The sequence below is a fragment of the Pelodiscus sinensis genome, chromosome 6, assembly GCF_052426305.1.
Source record: "Pelodiscus sinensis isolate ZL-2025 chromosome 6, ASM5242630v1, whole genome shotgun sequence".
NCBI classification, from domain to species: Eukaryota; Metazoa; Chordata; order Testudines; family Trionychidae; genus Pelodiscus; species Pelodiscus sinensis.
In genome coordinates this window covers 92347337-92364818 of record NC_143057.1, presented here as the reverse complement: position 1 = coordinate 92364818, position 17482 = coordinate 92347337, and the positions used below count along the sequence as shown (strand labels likewise).

Below are 17482 nucleotides of genomic sequence, written 5' to 3'. Positions count from 1 at the left end.
GTGCTATAGGACCATCCCTTGTTTAAGTTTTTTCTGTGGGGGTGTGTCTAGACTACATGGCTCTGTCGACGGAGCCATGTAAAGCAGTTTACTCGACATAGTCAATGAAGTAGGGATTTAAATAATCCTCGCTTCATTAAAATAAAAATGGCCACCACGCTGTGCTGACAATCTGCTGATCCGGCACAGCGCGGCAGTCTAGATGCGGCGCGGTCGACATGAGGCATACCGGAGTGGTCGACAAAGGCTTCCCTTGTCGACCGTGCCACGTCTAGACTGTCACGATGTGCCAGATCAGCTGGTTGTCGGCATAGCGCGGCCATTTTTATTTTAATGAAGCGGGGATTATTTAAATCCCTGCTTCACTGACTGTGTCGAGTAAACTACTTTACATGGCTCTCAGCTGCTTGTGAAATACTTTAAAATTACTTACAATATAGTATCTGTTCCCTATGGGAAATAGACAAAATTCAGTCAGATGTATATAGGTACCTGTTACATGACCCTAAAATTCTAAAAGTAGCTTAAAAATCTCAAACTTTTCTCAAAACACTGTGAAACCCAGACCTTTACTGGTTCAAAAAAGTTAAATGTTTTTATTTTCTATTATTGCATTTCCCTGTACCTCTGATTTCCATGAGAGTCCAAAGTGAAAGGGGCAAAAATGCTTGGTATTTTTTGTAGCGAGAGGTCCAAATAAGGTTCGTATTGCCAATAATTGACTAAGGTCTTAGGAACCAAAATGAATCTGTTAGAAGAGGGATGAAGGCAGCAATGGAAGTGGAAAGATATGTGTCTTACACTGGAAAAAGTTGAAGGGAATTATTTCTGCACAAGTATAAAAGTTTTAGTTTATAACTAGAGTAAAACATTATAAAAAAGGAATATCTAACAAAACAAAAGGGTTGTGTGGCAGCAATCCAAAGGATATTTTAAATACAATATCATCAAGTGAAAAGACCACAGAGCCTTTATGTTCATCTGTATTGCAATATGTTTCAGCCCTGAAAATGGGAGATGGAGTACAACATATCTTTTGAAGTACAGTACTAGAAAAGCAAACTTTGGCAGTGTCCATTTCATAGTTGATACCTTAGGGCATGTCTAGACTACACTCCACTTCCAACAGCGGAATATAAATGAGCCCAATCGAAAGTGCAAATGAAATAGAGATTTAAATATACTGTGCTTCATTTGCATATTTGCGTGTGATCGGTGTTTCGAAAAAGGGGTTTTCGAAAGTGAAACCGCAGTCTAGATGGGGTTCTTTGAAAAAAAAAAACCCCAAAAAAACACCCCACCTTTCAAAAGAACCCGTACTCATTTTTTCAGGAGAAACTGTCTAGACTGCAGTTTCACTTTCGAAAACCCCTTTTTCGAAACACCGATCGCACGCAAATATGCAAATGAAGCACAGGATATTTAAATCTGCTTCATTTGCACTTTCGATTGGGCTTGTTATTTAGAAATAATAACTCCTGCTTGTGAAGAGAAATAAGCTTATTTCAAAATAGTTACTTTGGGAGTTATTTTGAAATGAACATAAGAACGGCCGTACTGGGTCAGACCAAAGGTCCATCTAGCCCAGTATCCTGTCTACCGACAGTGGCCAGCACCAGGTGCCCCAGAGAGGGTGGACCGAAGACAATGATCAAGCGATTTGTCTCCTGCCATCCCTCTCAAGCCTCTGAAAAACAGAGGCCAAGGACACCATTTTATCCCCTGGCTAATAGCCTTTTATGGACCTAACCTCCATGAATTTATCCAGCTTCTCTTTAAACTCTATTATAGTCCTAGCCTTCACAGCCTCCTCTGGCAAGGAGTTCCACAGGTTGACTACACGCTGTGTGAAGGAGAACTTTCTTTTATTAGTTTTAAACCTGCTACCCATTAATTTCATTTGGTGTCCTCTAGTTCTTCTGTTATGGGAACTAATAAATAACTTTTCTTTATCAGCCCTCTCCACACCACTCATGATTTTATAGACCTCTATCATATCCCCCCTCAGTCTCCTCTTTTCTAAACTGAAAAGTCCCAGTCGCTTTAACCTCTCCTCATATGGGACCCGTTCCATACCCCTAATCATTTTAGTTGCCCTTTTCTGAACCCTTTCCATGGCCAAAATATCTTTTTTGAGGTGAGGAGACCACATCTGTACACAGTATTCGAGATGTGGGCGTACCATAGTTTTATACAGGGGCAGTAAGATATTCTGTGTCTTATTTTCTATCCCTTTCCTAATAATTCTTATCATCCTATTTGCCTTTTTGACCACCGCTGCACTCTGTGTGGAAGTTTTCAGAGAACTGTCCACGATAACTCCAAGATCTCTTTCCTGATTTGTCGTAGCCAAATTAGCCCCCATCATTCTGTACGTATAGTTGGGGTTATTTTTCCCAATGTGCATTACTTTACACTTATCCACATTAAATTTCATTTGCCATTTTGTTGCCCAATCACTGAGTTTGGTGAGATCTTCTTGGAGTCCCTCACAGTCTGCTTCTGTCTTGACTATGCTAAACAGTTTTGTATCATCTGCAAACTTTACTACCTCACTGCTTACCCCTTTCTCCAGATCATTTATGAATAAGTTGAAAAGGATTGGTCCCAGGACTGACCCTTGGGGGACACCACTAGTTACTCCTCTCCAATCTGAAAATTTACCATTTATTCCTACCCTTTGTTTCCTGTCTTTTAACCAGTTCTCAATCCAAGAAAGGACCTTCCCTCTTATCCTATGGCCATATAATTTACACAAGAGCCTTTGGTGAGGGACCTTGTCAAAGGCTTTCTGAAAATCCAAGTATACTATATCTACTGGTAGTATAGACATAGCCCAAGAGAGGAAAGCTAAGCCCAGCCAAGTCAGAGGTAGGTGCCTCCTAGTCTGATTCTGGCCAGTCCCTGTGGTAGGCCAAACAGTTGTGAAGCCTGTATATAGTTGGAAACTCGGGGGAAATTGATCATGAATAAAGAGCAGGTGTTGCACCAGGCTGAAGTATACCTGATTAATTGGAGAGGGTCCAAAGGACTGGAGGGGCATGACATGTGACCCATCACAGAGTGAGTGTGTGTGTGTGTGTGTGTGTGTGTGTGTGTGTGTGTGTGTGTGTGTGTGTGTGTTTATATATATATATTTAGAATGCATCTGTCTGTCTGTGCATCTGGGAGTCCCTTTTTTCAAGAACTCCTCCTAAACTAAGAACTAGAACCACCAAATTTGGTGTAAAATTTTCTCTTATCCTAACCGAAGTCAGGATTTGGTTGTGCCCAGAAATTAAAGTGCTGGGAATTGGACTATTTCCCATAACATGGAAAGGGAAGGGGCAGAGAGACGGAATGCAAAAGAGAGCGGGCACAGAGAGGGGAGGGATTGCGATACTAAGATGGCCACTGGGGGTAGCTGCAGCATCAAGAGCAATGTTTCTTAAAGTGTGTTCTGTGGTACACCTGTGTGCCGCAGAGAACAACAGAGTTCAAAATGGCTGCCCTTAAAGGGGCAGGCGATCTTTTTGTTTTGTTTGCTCAATAACTTTTCCCCAACCCTACTTTTCTTTTTGGGGGGAGGAGGAGGCTCAATAACTTTAACTTTTCCCTGCCTCCCCCCCCCCCTTTTTTTTGCTCAACAAAAAATCCTTGGTGTTCCTCATAAAGAAAAATATTGTTTGATGTTTCTCAGTCTTAAAAAGTTTAAGAAACACTGATCAAGAGAATGTCCAGCAGGGATGGGGCTCTGCCATCTTGCTGCTAGCACACAGAGACCGAGCCCTCCTGCCCCAAACATGGAGCCTGCTCCGCTCACCATGGAGAGTCTGCAGGCTGGGGGGGAGGGGGAGGCATTGGAGGCCGGGAGCAGCCCCCAGAGCCTAGCATGCCACAGACAGCTTGCAGACTGCTAGGGGGCCCTGAAAGCTAGGGGCAGCCTGGCCAGCACTCTAGCTCACCCCCCTCCAAACAGGCTGCAAGATGGAGGGGGCCACTGGAGGCCAGAGGTAGCCCAAAAGCACCGCCCTCACCCCAACCAGCTGAAGAGGGGCAGTTGGAGGCTGGTTGCAGGATGGAGATCCACTGGCCCAAGTAAGGCCTCCCTCTGCAGCAGCTGCAGGCTGGGGGGAGGGAGGGATGGGAAGAGGCAGCAGCATTCCAGGGGCTGCCTCACTCCAACAGGCTGCAGACCGAGGTGGGGGGCAGCTGGAGGCTAGGGCCAGCCCACAGAGTCCCAGCCTCCACCCAACAAGTGCACAGACCCAGATTCCCTCCCTCCCAAGAGGGGCTGCCCTTCAGGAAGCGCAGCTCCAGCCCTTTGGGAGAATATGCTGTCTGGGGAGCACTGCCACGGGCCCTTGGGAGTAGCCACTGCTGGAGCAGTGCCATCCTCTCTACCACAGGCGGCCTCCATAAGTCTCCCCCCACCTCCTAGGCTCTGTCCTGAGCTCCCTGCCCTGAGTCCTGCACCTCTCCCCTGCCTTGACTTCTGCATCCCCCATCTCTCCTTCTCGCCCTGAGGCCCCCACCCTCTGCCTTGACCACCCACACACCTCCCAACCATCTGCCATAAGCCACCCACCCCCTGCCTCTTCTTACCCCAAAACCTCACTCCAGCCTTCATTTTAAAAAAATACAATCATTGAAATAAAGCATGTAGATTTTTCATTTTTTTTAAATAACTTCAGTTAAAGACCCGACCTACGCCAGGTACATCTGCTAGTAAGTTATATATAAGGAGTTTTATTTTTGCTTAGACACATTATTTAGATATTTGTTTGAGTCACTAAATACATACTCTGCTGTTCTTCCTAACTATCTTGCGGCCAGATTTCAGTAAACAGAGCTTATTCTAGTTAAGGTCACCCCATGTAGGGTGGATCTACTAGCAAGGACTGAGACATGAAAGACTGTGCTGATTAGGATCAGTACAGATGAAGACAGATTTAACCATTTATAGCAGTGAAGTGGAAATTGATTTATGCATTAGAAGAAAAGCATTATATAGAACTATTTTTGGCAGATTTATCTAAAATGGTCACATTTCTTAAACAGCGAATTACTGAGCTGAAAAACAAAACCACCATTTTCATAGTTAATGTGATGATGTATTATTGCTTTCAGCTGCAATGTAACACAAGACCCATCTGGTCTATAACAGCAAGATTTCTTTGCAGAATATAAGCAGTACATCCATGAGAATTCAAGATAGCTTGAATATCTAATTATTGTACTTTTCTACAAATCTTCTGTAGAAATTAGTTAGCTCATACTGTATTGGTGACTACATTAATAGTTATGGCAGGGGGCAGCAACCTATGGCTTGCAAGGCAAATATGACTCACTTAGGAGCAAAATATGGCTCGTAGCCGAAGCTCAGCCACCCCTCGCTCCTCCTAGGCCACTCCACAATGGGAAGCCTGCGGTGGTGCTCCAGCCTCATGCCCCTTGCAAGATTGGAGCCAATGCTAACTTCCTGTGGGGGCAGGAGAGGAGGGTGGAGAAAGCCCCTAGTCTCCCTATATGATCAGGGAAGAAATGGAGCTACAAATGGCTCCTTGCGCTTCCTCTCCCCCAGCTGGGGGAACAACATAGCACATACGCGCTACCTAGAGGCATTTCCTTCTGCACCATTGGCCAGAATCCTGCCAGTGAAGCAGCAGGACCCTCAGAGCAGCGCAGTGCACAAAAGCAAGTAAGTGCTTCCCAGACCATGCAACCCCTGCCCCTGTGCTGAGACCCTGCCCCCCCAGCTTGCTCTTGCCCCCTCACCCTGGCCAGACACCCACCCGCACCCTGCTCTTGCATCCTCCCCCTAGGATTACAGAGCAGAAGGTGTGGGGAATGTCATTGCTGCTGCTGATAAAATTCTTCTAGCCTTTGTGTTTTCTTTAAGGCCATTCACTATTTTTGGGTAGGGGGGTTCTTTTACTTTATTTCCTTCCCTCGTCCAGCCTCACAAAAATGTTTGTTTTCTTCTTATGGCCATTTCTGGTGTACTTTTTCCATGTAAGATAATAATGAGCATTCTGGAAGCATTTACACAGGTTGCACAAATGATTTTTAATGAAAAGCATGTAGGAAAAAGGGTGAGAGCACAACTAAACCAAAGTAATTCCTAATAAGTACTTATTGGGAATATTTTGCAGTTCCTCTCAGCACATGCTGTATGTTACAAAATCAGACAATGTTCTGTGCTTCCCAGAATCTTCAGATCTAAACTGAGTTAGCAATTTAAGGCCTGGTTGAGATCTGTTGACATCAGTAGGAATTGAGGGTACACAGTCCCTTACGAGATTGAACTTTTTCCAAATTTAATTCCAAGGGCTACACCTGAAATCTTTACATAATGCAGCACAAAACAAAAAGAGTGTGTCTGTGTTTAAATCTCAAAAGCATCATTGTAGCCATAATAGTATCAGAAAAAGAGACCTGGTCATTTTCCATTATAATCTCTCACTGATGTATATCTTCAATTGAGTCATTTTGTTACTTCCATCTGTATGAATCATAATTGTTCTCAGTGGAAATGTGTAAGACATTATACCAATGGTTTCCTGTGAATGGAATTATGTTGATTCTTATTGTATAATCAGTTTATTGATATTCTGCAACATGGATACAGAAGTGTAGTGTATTAATCCATTGTCTACAGTTTGCTGAAGTGGGCTTTTATGTTTTTGGAACTGTTATAATCTTATGCACTCACATGTACTTAGTGAACCTTTGATCCCTGAATTATTGATTTATGTATCGTCAGGATATGTTATTCTGGAGCATGCTGAGAGAATCTTTATTTTATATGTCTAGCCATGTGCTCTCTCTCTATACTAATGTAAATGTCAGCTAATTTTTGGAAAACAATGATCAGTAGCTCCATTAAAAATTCATTAAAAAAAATTTCAGGAGTCTCCTCAAAAAGATTAAATAAATGTGTGGAATTGGCAATATTCTGTAGAAGAAGAAAAGAGACTACCATGGCAAGAAAAATATGTAGAATTATTTTAATAAGTCCTTGATTAAGTCTGAGAATGGAAGAACTGTACAGCAGCTAAGCAGTAGAGTTTAATTCAGTGAATTTATGATAGATACTAGTGTAAAAATCTTGAATATTTTCTGATCCTAGCTCCCAGTTCTGTCCCCTTTATGCCACTCAAAGATGACGGGCAGTGAATTTACAACCTGAACAACATGGCTGCTCTCACTCCACAGATGTGGGGGCATGGCAGAAAGTAGAAATGGTTGTGACCGGGGAATCACATACAGCAAGGGTTCTTAACCAATGAGGTACACCACCCCAGGGGAGGTGTGAGGTGCCTCCCAGAAAATTTATCCCAATTGCCTTCTCACTGGATAAAATTCTAAAGTTTAGATTTCTTCATAATTAATATTATGAATTAAAATTATAAACATTAATTTCTTATTAACTTCTAGAGATCAGCACACTACAATAGCAGTGCGAATCAATCAGGCCTATGTGAAGACACACTACAATAATAGTACGCAAGCATTGCCAACGTTCATCTTCAAATATTACGTAAATTTGTTAGCAAAAGGTTCAAAGTAAAAAGCTCATATTATTCATTTAGGCATTGTAACGGGGTTCACTCACCCCACAGCGCCACCAGCTGTCAGACTTGGGAATTAGCTCGAACGGCTGCATCCAGCATCCAGCTGGTTCACCGGGTTCCAGGGTTCAGGCAGGCCTCAGGGTTCGAGCTGGGCCTTCAGCTCAGGCCGGTCCTCCGAATCGCCAGGCACCAGTAGAGCCTTGGGTTCCTCTAGGTCAGAGGGTAGCCCTGCTGGCCAGCTTGGCCAGGCCTCAGCAGACCAGGCAGGAAAGCCTTCGCTGGCCTGAGGGAAGGAGGCTGTGGGAGGGCCAAGACAGGTCTCAGTCTCATCAGCCAGGAGCTCTGGGCAGGCCTCTGTCTCTTTCAGAGGCTGGGCCCCGAGTGAGCTCTCTGGCAGAGTTCTTATAGTCCTAGCCACGCCCCTTAGCTTCCTGTCAGATGAGGGGGCAGGGCTAGGCTGTGCAAAAAATGGCACAGTTTCTCTATTACATCTAAGGACATGTGTACAGTAGGAAATTATTTCAAAATTACTAAAATCGACATCATAACTCCCGATTTTACAAAATCAAAATAGTGTGTCGCCACTACAGGGAAGCCTCGAATTTAGTCCAAGGCAGGCTCCATTAATGTGGACACGCTACCTTGATTTAGAACGTCAGGAAGCATTAGGGAATAATTAGTCTGAAGAGTAATTATTTCGAAATAGCAACACTAGAGTGTTCACGCTAATACTAGTTCAAAATAGCTGTTTCGAAATCAGTGTTATTCCCAGAGAAAAGCAGGAATACAGATTTCTAAATAAGCAGTTTATTAGTTCAAAATAATGGGCTTGGCAGTGTGGACGCTCCACTTATAAATTCAACCTAAGAGGGGGTATTTTGAAGTAAAGCTATAGTGTAGACCAGGGCCCAGTGGCTACGTCTAGACTAGCATGATTTTCCGCAAATGCTTTTAACGGAAAAGTTTTTCCGTTAAAAGCATTTGTGGAAAAGAGCGTCTAGATTGACATGGACGCTTTTGCGCAAAAGCACTTTTTGCGGAAAAGCGTCCGTGCCAATCTAGATGCGGTTTTGCGCAAGAAAGCCCCGATCGCCATTTTCGCCATCGGGGCTTTTTTGCTCAAAACGGTTCTCAGTTGTCTACACTGGCCCTCTTGTGCAAAAGCATTTGCGCAAGAGGGCTTTTTCCCGAATGGGAGAGTCATTGTATTTGCGGAAGAGCACTGACAATCTTACATTAGATCATCAGTGTTCTTGCACAAATTCAAAGCGGCCAGTGTAGACAGCTGGCAAGTTTTTCCTTGCGGAAAAACATGCCAGTCTAGACGCAGCAAGTGAATTTTTCTTCTGCTGTTGTTCTTAGATATAATGACTTTTACAAACATGTGGTCCATTGCAGTCTCTTGATAAATTGGCAAAGGCTGCATAGTTGATATATTTTATCACTTCATAGCTTTCAGTGGGAGGTGCTTTTGTAGGTAATTTAAAATTCTGCCATAATATGCAGTTATGAAAACTCACGTAACTGAAAGTTTTAAAAAATATCAGAAAATTAGATCTAATTCTTACATTTTGCCATGTTTTATTCTTTTTTCTGAAGCTTGTCTGGCATAGTTTTCCTGTGCAAGATTAGAAATTCCTTCCCTGAACCTAAGAAAATGGTTTTTTATTCTCTCTTCAGCTAGAGTAGTAAAGTGTCAAAAGGTTATGCTATGTCTGAACTGTAGTCCTCTTCATGGATTTTATGTAGCCAAGAATTTACATTGCCATCTGAGGTTCATAAGCACCACAAAGCTGCATAACCTAGATACATTCTAGGTTAACCTATTCAGGAAAAAGAGCAGAGCATTATGGAAAATCTAAAACAAAATCATTGTAAAATCACATGTAATTATATAGTGTCCCTTTATGAATCACTAAATTTCAAAACCAAAAAGTTTAATTTTATAGACAAAATGTATTTATAGCTTTTTTCTTAGGAATTATTTATAGCAGTTTATTTTAAGTTCTGCTGAGTTTCCGTATTTCATGGCCTTCATTATTGTTTTATGAAACCCAATAATATACCTTGCGGTATTGGTAAAATACATGGTGTCTGCTTCAAGGACATACTGTGCACTTCAGGGGCATAAGATGTACTTTAAGAAATGAGTCAGTGGAAGGGAATAACAAAACAGCAGGAAGGAGATGATAGAATAAGAGCATGAGTTGGAGAAATAGAATTAAACAGTTACTTTATAAAAGCGTGTATGTAGCACAGTGCAGCAAATAAATACATACGTAAATTAAATAAAAATCCCAGCAATAAAATAACTAAAATCCCTCCAAATAGAATACACTCTTGTTTCTTGTGACAGAAGTTGGAGTTAAGGAGAGAATGGTAGCTGACCATAGCTTGTCATGAAGGGATAATCACTGGACACGTCTAGACTACAAGCCTCTTTCGAAAGAGGCTTTTTTGAAAGAATCTTTCGAAAAAGCTTCTTTCGAAAGAGAGTGTCTAGACTGCAACCACTTCTTTAGAAAAAGCAAGCCGCTTTTTCGAAAGAGAACACCCAGGCAGTCTACATGCTCTCTTTCGAAAAAGCCCTGTTTGCATTCAATAATGCCTTTTTTCGAAAGAGCACTTTTGAAAAAAGGCATTATTCCTCATAAAATGAGGTTTTCCACGGTCAAAAAAAAATGCCGCGTTCTTTCAGTTTAATTTCGAAAGAACATGACAGCAGTCTAGACACAGGTGAAGTTTTTCGAAAAAGGCCACTTTTTTTCAGAAAAACCCTGTAGTCTAGACATACCCACTGTGTACAAGAGAATATGGAAGAAAAATATTCTTATATGGTTATTAGAGAAGCTAACAAATATTGCAGAGTAGGAGGCATGTGATAAGAGATCAGGCCATGTGAAGTGATTTAAATAAATAATCATGAAAGTTTGATTAGCATTGTCAATATTAATCATGTTTTAAATTTGTACTCTGTCATGATTTTCATAAGAACGTAAGAATGGCCATACTGGGTCAGACCAAAGATCCGTCTACCTCACTAATCTGTCTTCTGACAGTGGCCATTGCCAGATTTATTCTTATTGGTTAGTAACCATTGAAACATGTTGATTAGCAAATAAATATAGTGTCTATACTGAATTTGGTGCTTCTTTTTGCTAACCAGGGGGATATACTAGATCTGGTTAAAAATGCTGAAATACATATGTAACTTTCAGTTATTTAGTCTTAATTTTCATATTTTTATTATGCTAGAGAATGATGCACTTCTTATCCACTAGGACTAGATGATTTACTTGTGATATGTGTAAAGCTATTTGAATGAAAATTCCAACAATGATGCCCAAAGCTTCTTTTTAATTTTCATTAAATCTTAAATATGCTGAATATATAATAAAAATGTGTTGCATTTGAAGATGACGAATTAAACAAAGGAGATAGTATTTGAAGTTAGTGAATTTAACTGATTGTTTCTGGGACCATGTCCTTCAATATTTAGAACTAATAGATCTCTTCCTCTCAAACCACGCTTTTATTCACAGATAGGAAGAAAACAAGCTTTTTTTCTTTTTTTCATCTTTCAATTGGTTTCTTAACTTCAAATGGACAAGTCATTGAACTGAACTACTTTAATATATTGAAATGAGGAAAATACTCTCTTTGATCCTGCAGAAGAGGATACAGCTGTCAAAAGTTATTTTTGCTCTTGAACAAATTCTAATTCAAAGTACTCAGCAAGTGACTTCCATCTGTTTAGTGGTGTGACTGACTTTGCTGTTTAATATTTTTGTTTATAATTTACATGAAATTGAAATACTTTAATAAGGTTAGGCCTTCAGATAGATTGGCATTTTGAAATTTAATTTTTAAAAAGTTTATTTTTAAAAAAGTCATTGCAAATAAAAATAACTCTTTAAACAACCCATCAATTTTTATCCACCATGGATCTAAGTTCAGAAATACCGTGGGGGGAAGAATTTATAATGGACTGTTGTAAGTCAGAGTGCTGGCCTGGTGGCTAAGGGGTTAACTCTCCCTAGCCAGGTGAGTGGTCAGCTAATAGAGATACAGGTAGGAATTTCAAACTGGGACAAAGGAATTTTTTATTTTCCCTCCTTTGTCTCTGAGCCAGTTGACTCTCCAGGCACTGAGGGGAAAGAAAATATGTCTCTCTAAGAAAAGATTCTTCATCATCTGTAAGTACGGCAAAGTCTAGATAAATCCGTCAGGTTTTATTGTTTTCTGGTTTGGGAATTTGGATCTAAGGTCTGTGCTGTTAGAAATGGGTTTTTTTTTCCTTCCTTCTATAACTAAGTCCTGAGCCCATGGGAATCCCCCATGAGTTTATTAATTTGTGACTCTTATCATCCAGTCCCCTTAATCATGTTTGCAACTTTAATCTTGTTTTGGTAATAAAAGGTTATTTTCTTTTTCTAAGTAATTGGTATTGGTTCATTTTTGTGTCCTGGAAGATCTGTGTGTACATCTACCTGCCTGACAGAGAAGCAGCCACAATAGACCGTAGTTTGTTTTTCTCTTTTCTCTTTTTCAAGCTCTTTTGGGAAGAGAGGTTGAGGTAACCCAGGGTTGGTTTCAACTGTCCATCCCTGTTTGTGGGTTCAAAAGCACTTAATGGTGGCAGCAGATTTTTATCCTCAAAATCTAGGTTTTTAGGATTTGGGGGGGAAGTTTTATACCAAAGCCTGGAGAGAGAAGGTTTTGGAGTACTTTTGCGGGCCGCTACTTCTGCATTTATCATGCCAGAGTGGGGAACAGCCTTGACTTGGGTCTTGAAAGTTACTAAAATAATGTGGCTGACTTAATTAGTATATGAGCTACTTAATGCTCCTTATATTCTTCTACTTGCTTGCAGTCACAACTGTTTTGTGTCCTAATATATAAGAACTATTTTTGTTGTTTGGTGAAAAACAGGAATTAACTCCATATTTTATCAGGTAATTTTCTTATAAGATATTTTTCTCTAGTTAAGTTAAAAGCAGTTGTATTGATTGCGGTGCTTTAGAGCAGTCTAAATTATTAATTTAGCTTCATTTGGCAGGTAAAAGTTTTCAGTCAATGATTTTATGAAAGACTGTACTTTTTCATAGAGATGTTATCTTCATTTTTAAGATATAATAGTATTAATGAATATTTTATGTAATGTCTGCATGAATAACTGTGGTCTCAAGTATGATCCCAATCTAAAAATGTGTACTTGACAAAAATACAGCTCCATGGAAAGCAAATCCTTCATTACATTGCAAAGTGCCTAAGATGTTCTTCTTGAGATAATGGCCTTCAAAGTTAAACAGTTTAGTTTTTTTGCCAGCTGACTGTTCTGCACTTTCCAGAGTATGTTTTCACTTCAATCTTTATTTAAATTAAAAACAAGAGAACCTTCTTTGGGGGGTGACATATGCAGATTCTCACTTGTGAAATGTCCCTTCTGGTGCTGTTCAACTTTAGATGCCTAGAAAAGTAATGGCACTTGGCACTGAATAGCAGGCCTCTTATATCTCTTAACATTTGCAACTGATGTTATAGGAGGCCATGTCCACCTTTTCCTTACTTTCTCTTGAAAAGGTGTGCACATAGGGATACTCCCTTTTTCTTCTGAAAGTTTTCCTTATATTGTTGGCTATGGTCTTGGTATAATTGTTGTAGCTTTTAATACTGTCAGAGAGTTTTTAGGGAGATTCTGTATCATTAGTGTTTGAAATGGCATCATATCCAACAGCCAAAATTTGACAGCTGTAAACTCGATAGTCATCGAAACACCATGCACTTAATAAAAAGAACAGTTAATCTCTTTCCACCAAAAAGGAAAGAGTCTTGACATAGAAGATCATTATGGTGCTCACAAAGGGCCAAATTGGGTTACCTTTACTCACATTATCTATGAGACTATTTGAGGAGGAATGTGAGTAAAAGATCAGCATCTGGCCCAAAGTGAATGAATGTATCTTTTTTGAATCTTTGGGAAATTGCTTTTTCTTCTACTTCTCAGGAAAATAGCATTTTCAGTTTCTCTTAAATCTGCTAGAAAAAAAGATTACTGCATGCATTCTAACACAAAATTGGTGACAAAAATTGTGTCTAAATTCTTCCTTAATCAGATTTGTAGTCTCCATCCAGGCTTTTCTTTTCAAAATCTCATTCTCACCAAAGAGAAACTAGGCTTCATATGGTATACCTTCATGAAGCTTTTTAGGATGTCAGCAAGACTTCATAGCCTTTGTGAATCACCACTCCATGCTCGTCTAAATGAATAGATTGTGCACTGAGATATGTTATGTCTTTAGTAGATTGATATCAGTTGTAGATCAAGAGATAAGGTGTTCATGAGCTGCCTCTGTAATGTTTTTACATATTTAAAGAGCAGTATTTTCTTGAGATGGAGTCTAAATCGGATGTTTGTTTTATAGAGACTAGTTCTGCAGTCTTTGTTTAATTAGGACTCCCAAGTCTATATTTTAAAGTTGTATTCGCTGAGGAAGAAGTATGTGGAAACCACTTGTTGGTCTAGGAGCATGATTCTTGCTTTGGAAATCAGAGGCCCTGGGTTTATGTCCCCGACAAACACTTGCCTGGGATGTTTTTCCTCCTGAGCTTTGCCCTGCACCTGCTTCTGGATATATTTAAGGGCAGGTTAGATAAACCTCTATCAAGGATGATTTTCTAGCTGCTGCTTGTCCTTCTCTGAGTGTAGGAGACTGGACTTAGTGCCCTCTTGAGGTCCCTTCCAATTCTATGAAAAGACGAAAGAAAGGTTATTTGCCACTAACAGTAGCTCTTCACTTGTTGGATTACATATTCACACTATCTACCCACCTTCTGCAATCTAGCAATTTCCACAATCTGATTATACTTGGGCTGTTGTAGTGTTGCTGATCATAGCTATGGCTGTTTTCCCATTGCCTTCCAGAACTCTTGATCCCTGTATAACACAGGCAATAGAACATCCTCAGAATAATTCCTAGAGCATAACTTTAGAAAAAAATCCAATTTTGATTTAAACATGGTCAGTTATGGAAAAGCTACCATGATCCTTGATAAATGGTTCTGATAGTTAAGTGTCATCACTTAAAAACATATACCTTATTTCCAGTCTGAATTTGTCTAGTAGTTAGAGGTAGTTAGCTGTGCTTCTGAATTTGTCTAGTAGTTAGAGGTAGTTAGCTGTGCTTCCAACCACTTGCTTTGCCAACATTCATTTCATTACATCTTATGGGCAGTAGCAGGCATATTACACTCTTCCTTCTCTTCTTACCCCCTGGTTCAGTTATTTGGCAGGCGGGTGGTCTTAGCCACTCAGTTCCATCACTGCAGTCTCTTCCCTCAGGACTCCTCTGCCCCTCCCAGCTCCAAATGGCAAATCTGCCCCACAGACACTGGACTAAATCAGAATGGTGTTTCATACGTGATACAGCATTTACAGACTCTTGAGGGGGTGAATTATGCCCTGCTTGTAAACAGCCTTATGTCCTTCACACTGCTAGCACATGGATCTCAGAGGTGGAACAGCATGTCACATCTTTGTCTCTGATGCTGCAGCTCCAACACAGATATGCCCAACTGGGGACATCTCAGAAGTTGAGGATAGAGTTTAAGGACAAAGAGGACACTAGCCAGGCAACTCAGTGGTAAGTCACTCAACCGACCTGGGCTGGAAGGCAAAGGATCCAGAGTCATTCCTCCAATTTCTTATGCTGAAGTGGGTGTTCTGCAGCTTGAGATAGAAATAGAGATCCTATTCTTCCCAATGTGAATTAGGAGATTTTTATGAAGAGACCCTATCCAACAAGCAGTTGGACTGTGACTGAGAGGGAGATATATCTAGAGGACTCCTGACACTCAGTAAAAAGGGCTTAAGAGACTTCTTAGTCACAACCATGCAGGAACCCTTGCAAAGCTAGCATAAAAAGCCAAAAATCACCAAAAGCACAGAAAAGGAAAGAAAAATACAAAAGGTATAAAAATGTCATCCTTGGTCTCAGACTCCTCAGACCTTCCTGATTTGGGCTTTGAGTACGAGAAGAAGAAAAAAGGGCTTTTTGTCCCTTACAAATTTACTATTTTATGCAAAAAAATGGCAGTTACCGCATTGCTCCAATGAGGTGTTAAATGAAAATCTAAAGGAGTGAATATCTGCCACAGAACTCTCAGCCTGAAACAGTATTTTCTCTGCATCCTCCTTTTGAAGATATAATCAGGGAAGAAAAAAGGTAAGCAAAGAAGCAATATGCATTGAGATATTAGATGATAGAGTAGCCAGAAAAGTCTTTTCAGAAATATCAGGGTTCAAAAAAGAGCTAGATAGATTCATGGAGGTTAGGTCTATCAATGGCTATTAGCCAAGATGGGTAGAAATTATGTCTCTAGCCTCTGTTTGTCTAGAAATGGATGACAGAAGAGGGATCCACGTGATGATTACCTGTTGTGTTCCCTCGCTCTGGGGCATCTGGTATTGGCCACTGTCAGCAGACAGGATACGGGGCTAGATGGACCTTTGATCTGACCCAGTATGGCTGTTCTTATGTTCTTATCAAAGGAAGCTGCTGTGGTGGCATCATTAGCAAGAGATAATTGGCACCTCAGGATACCCTTAGGAGATATTTCTTAGAAGACTCCGAGGCCATTATGCACTTCTCAAGAGTTAGAATGTTCTGGTTGGACAAGCAGTGGCCCTGGTTTGCAAGAACCATCCAGACTTCAGATCTACCCTTAAGAAATATCCTTGCCAGTAGCTTTTGTTGTGGATGCCTCATGGATGTAGTGAGATTTCTTAGCAGGAGCATGGCAACCAGATCAGCATCCAGGTACAATAGATTATACACTTGAACAGCAGATGCCCAATCCAAGCAAATCCTATGTTCATCAAAATTCACCATTTCTGGTTTAGAAACAGTCTAGATAAGATAGTGGGAGACAGCACATCCATGCAAAAGCAGTCCCTCTGGTCTCTACACAATATCTCAAGAAGTGATGTAAAACCATGATTAATCAGTTAACTGGTTAAACATTAGGTCCTGACTAAGCGGGATCCTGGGAGGGGGACCACTCCAGCTTGGCTGCAGCAGCCCCTTGCCTGTGGGGCTCCTACTGCTTGCCCCAGTGCTGGGGCTAAGGCTGACTGTAAGCTCCCAACTCCAGCACTGGGGGCTAGGGCGGCGGCTGCCAGCTCTGGACAACCCTCTGCCTGCAGCAGGCTGTGAGTGGGAGGCTGCTCCCAGGACCTATTAACTGTTCCCCGTAAGCATCACCAATATGGGTGATGCTCACAAGTTAACCAGTTACCAGTTCACACCCCTAGTGTCAAGAAGACACTACAAGTTAAAAAATAGGAGAGCCTCTCTTTTTGTCCATCCTCATCAGGCGGCAAAGCCAGTGATGGCAGCAATACTGCTAAGGAAACAAAATTCTGGGAGGTGGAATATCCCGTTTCAGAAGAACAGTCCCTCTCCACCATGGACCATGGGTAAAAGAAATAGTGAGTTTTGAGTTAATCCCTTGAACTAAGGGCCTTATCACCACTCTGTCCAGTACCCATCTCAGGCAACCCCATCAAACATGAGCTGCTGCTGAGGTATTAAACTGACTTGCACCTCAATGGATAGTGTTGCATGTATACCCAATAACTGGATACCTTGTGCTTCCAAGATAATTTGTTCTGGGTGGTATCTAGTTTTGAAAATGTCAGTGTCCCATTTTGACATTTTTGAAACAAAAAGTTTTGATTTTTCATTTAGAAATTTCTTATTTTTAATAAAAATATTCAATAAAAGGGTCAGAATCAAATGTTTTGAATTTGTCATGAAGCAACATTTTGAGTGACCCACATTAACTTTTTCCAAACTTTATTTTGGAAAAAAATTAAATTATGGGGATTTTTAATCTGTATTTGAGATGAAAGAAAGTGAGGGATT

The 17482-nt window shown here is 40.8% G+C and overlaps 1 protein-coding gene across 2 annotated transcripts in view; it reads left to right on the top strand.

Moving 5' to 3' along the window:
* The window catches only part of RNF180 (ring finger protein 180), a 144212-nt gene that overhangs the window by 42375 nt on the left and 84355 nt on the right, over positions 1–17482 (top strand). The gene's annotated exons all lie outside the window — the stretch shown is intronic.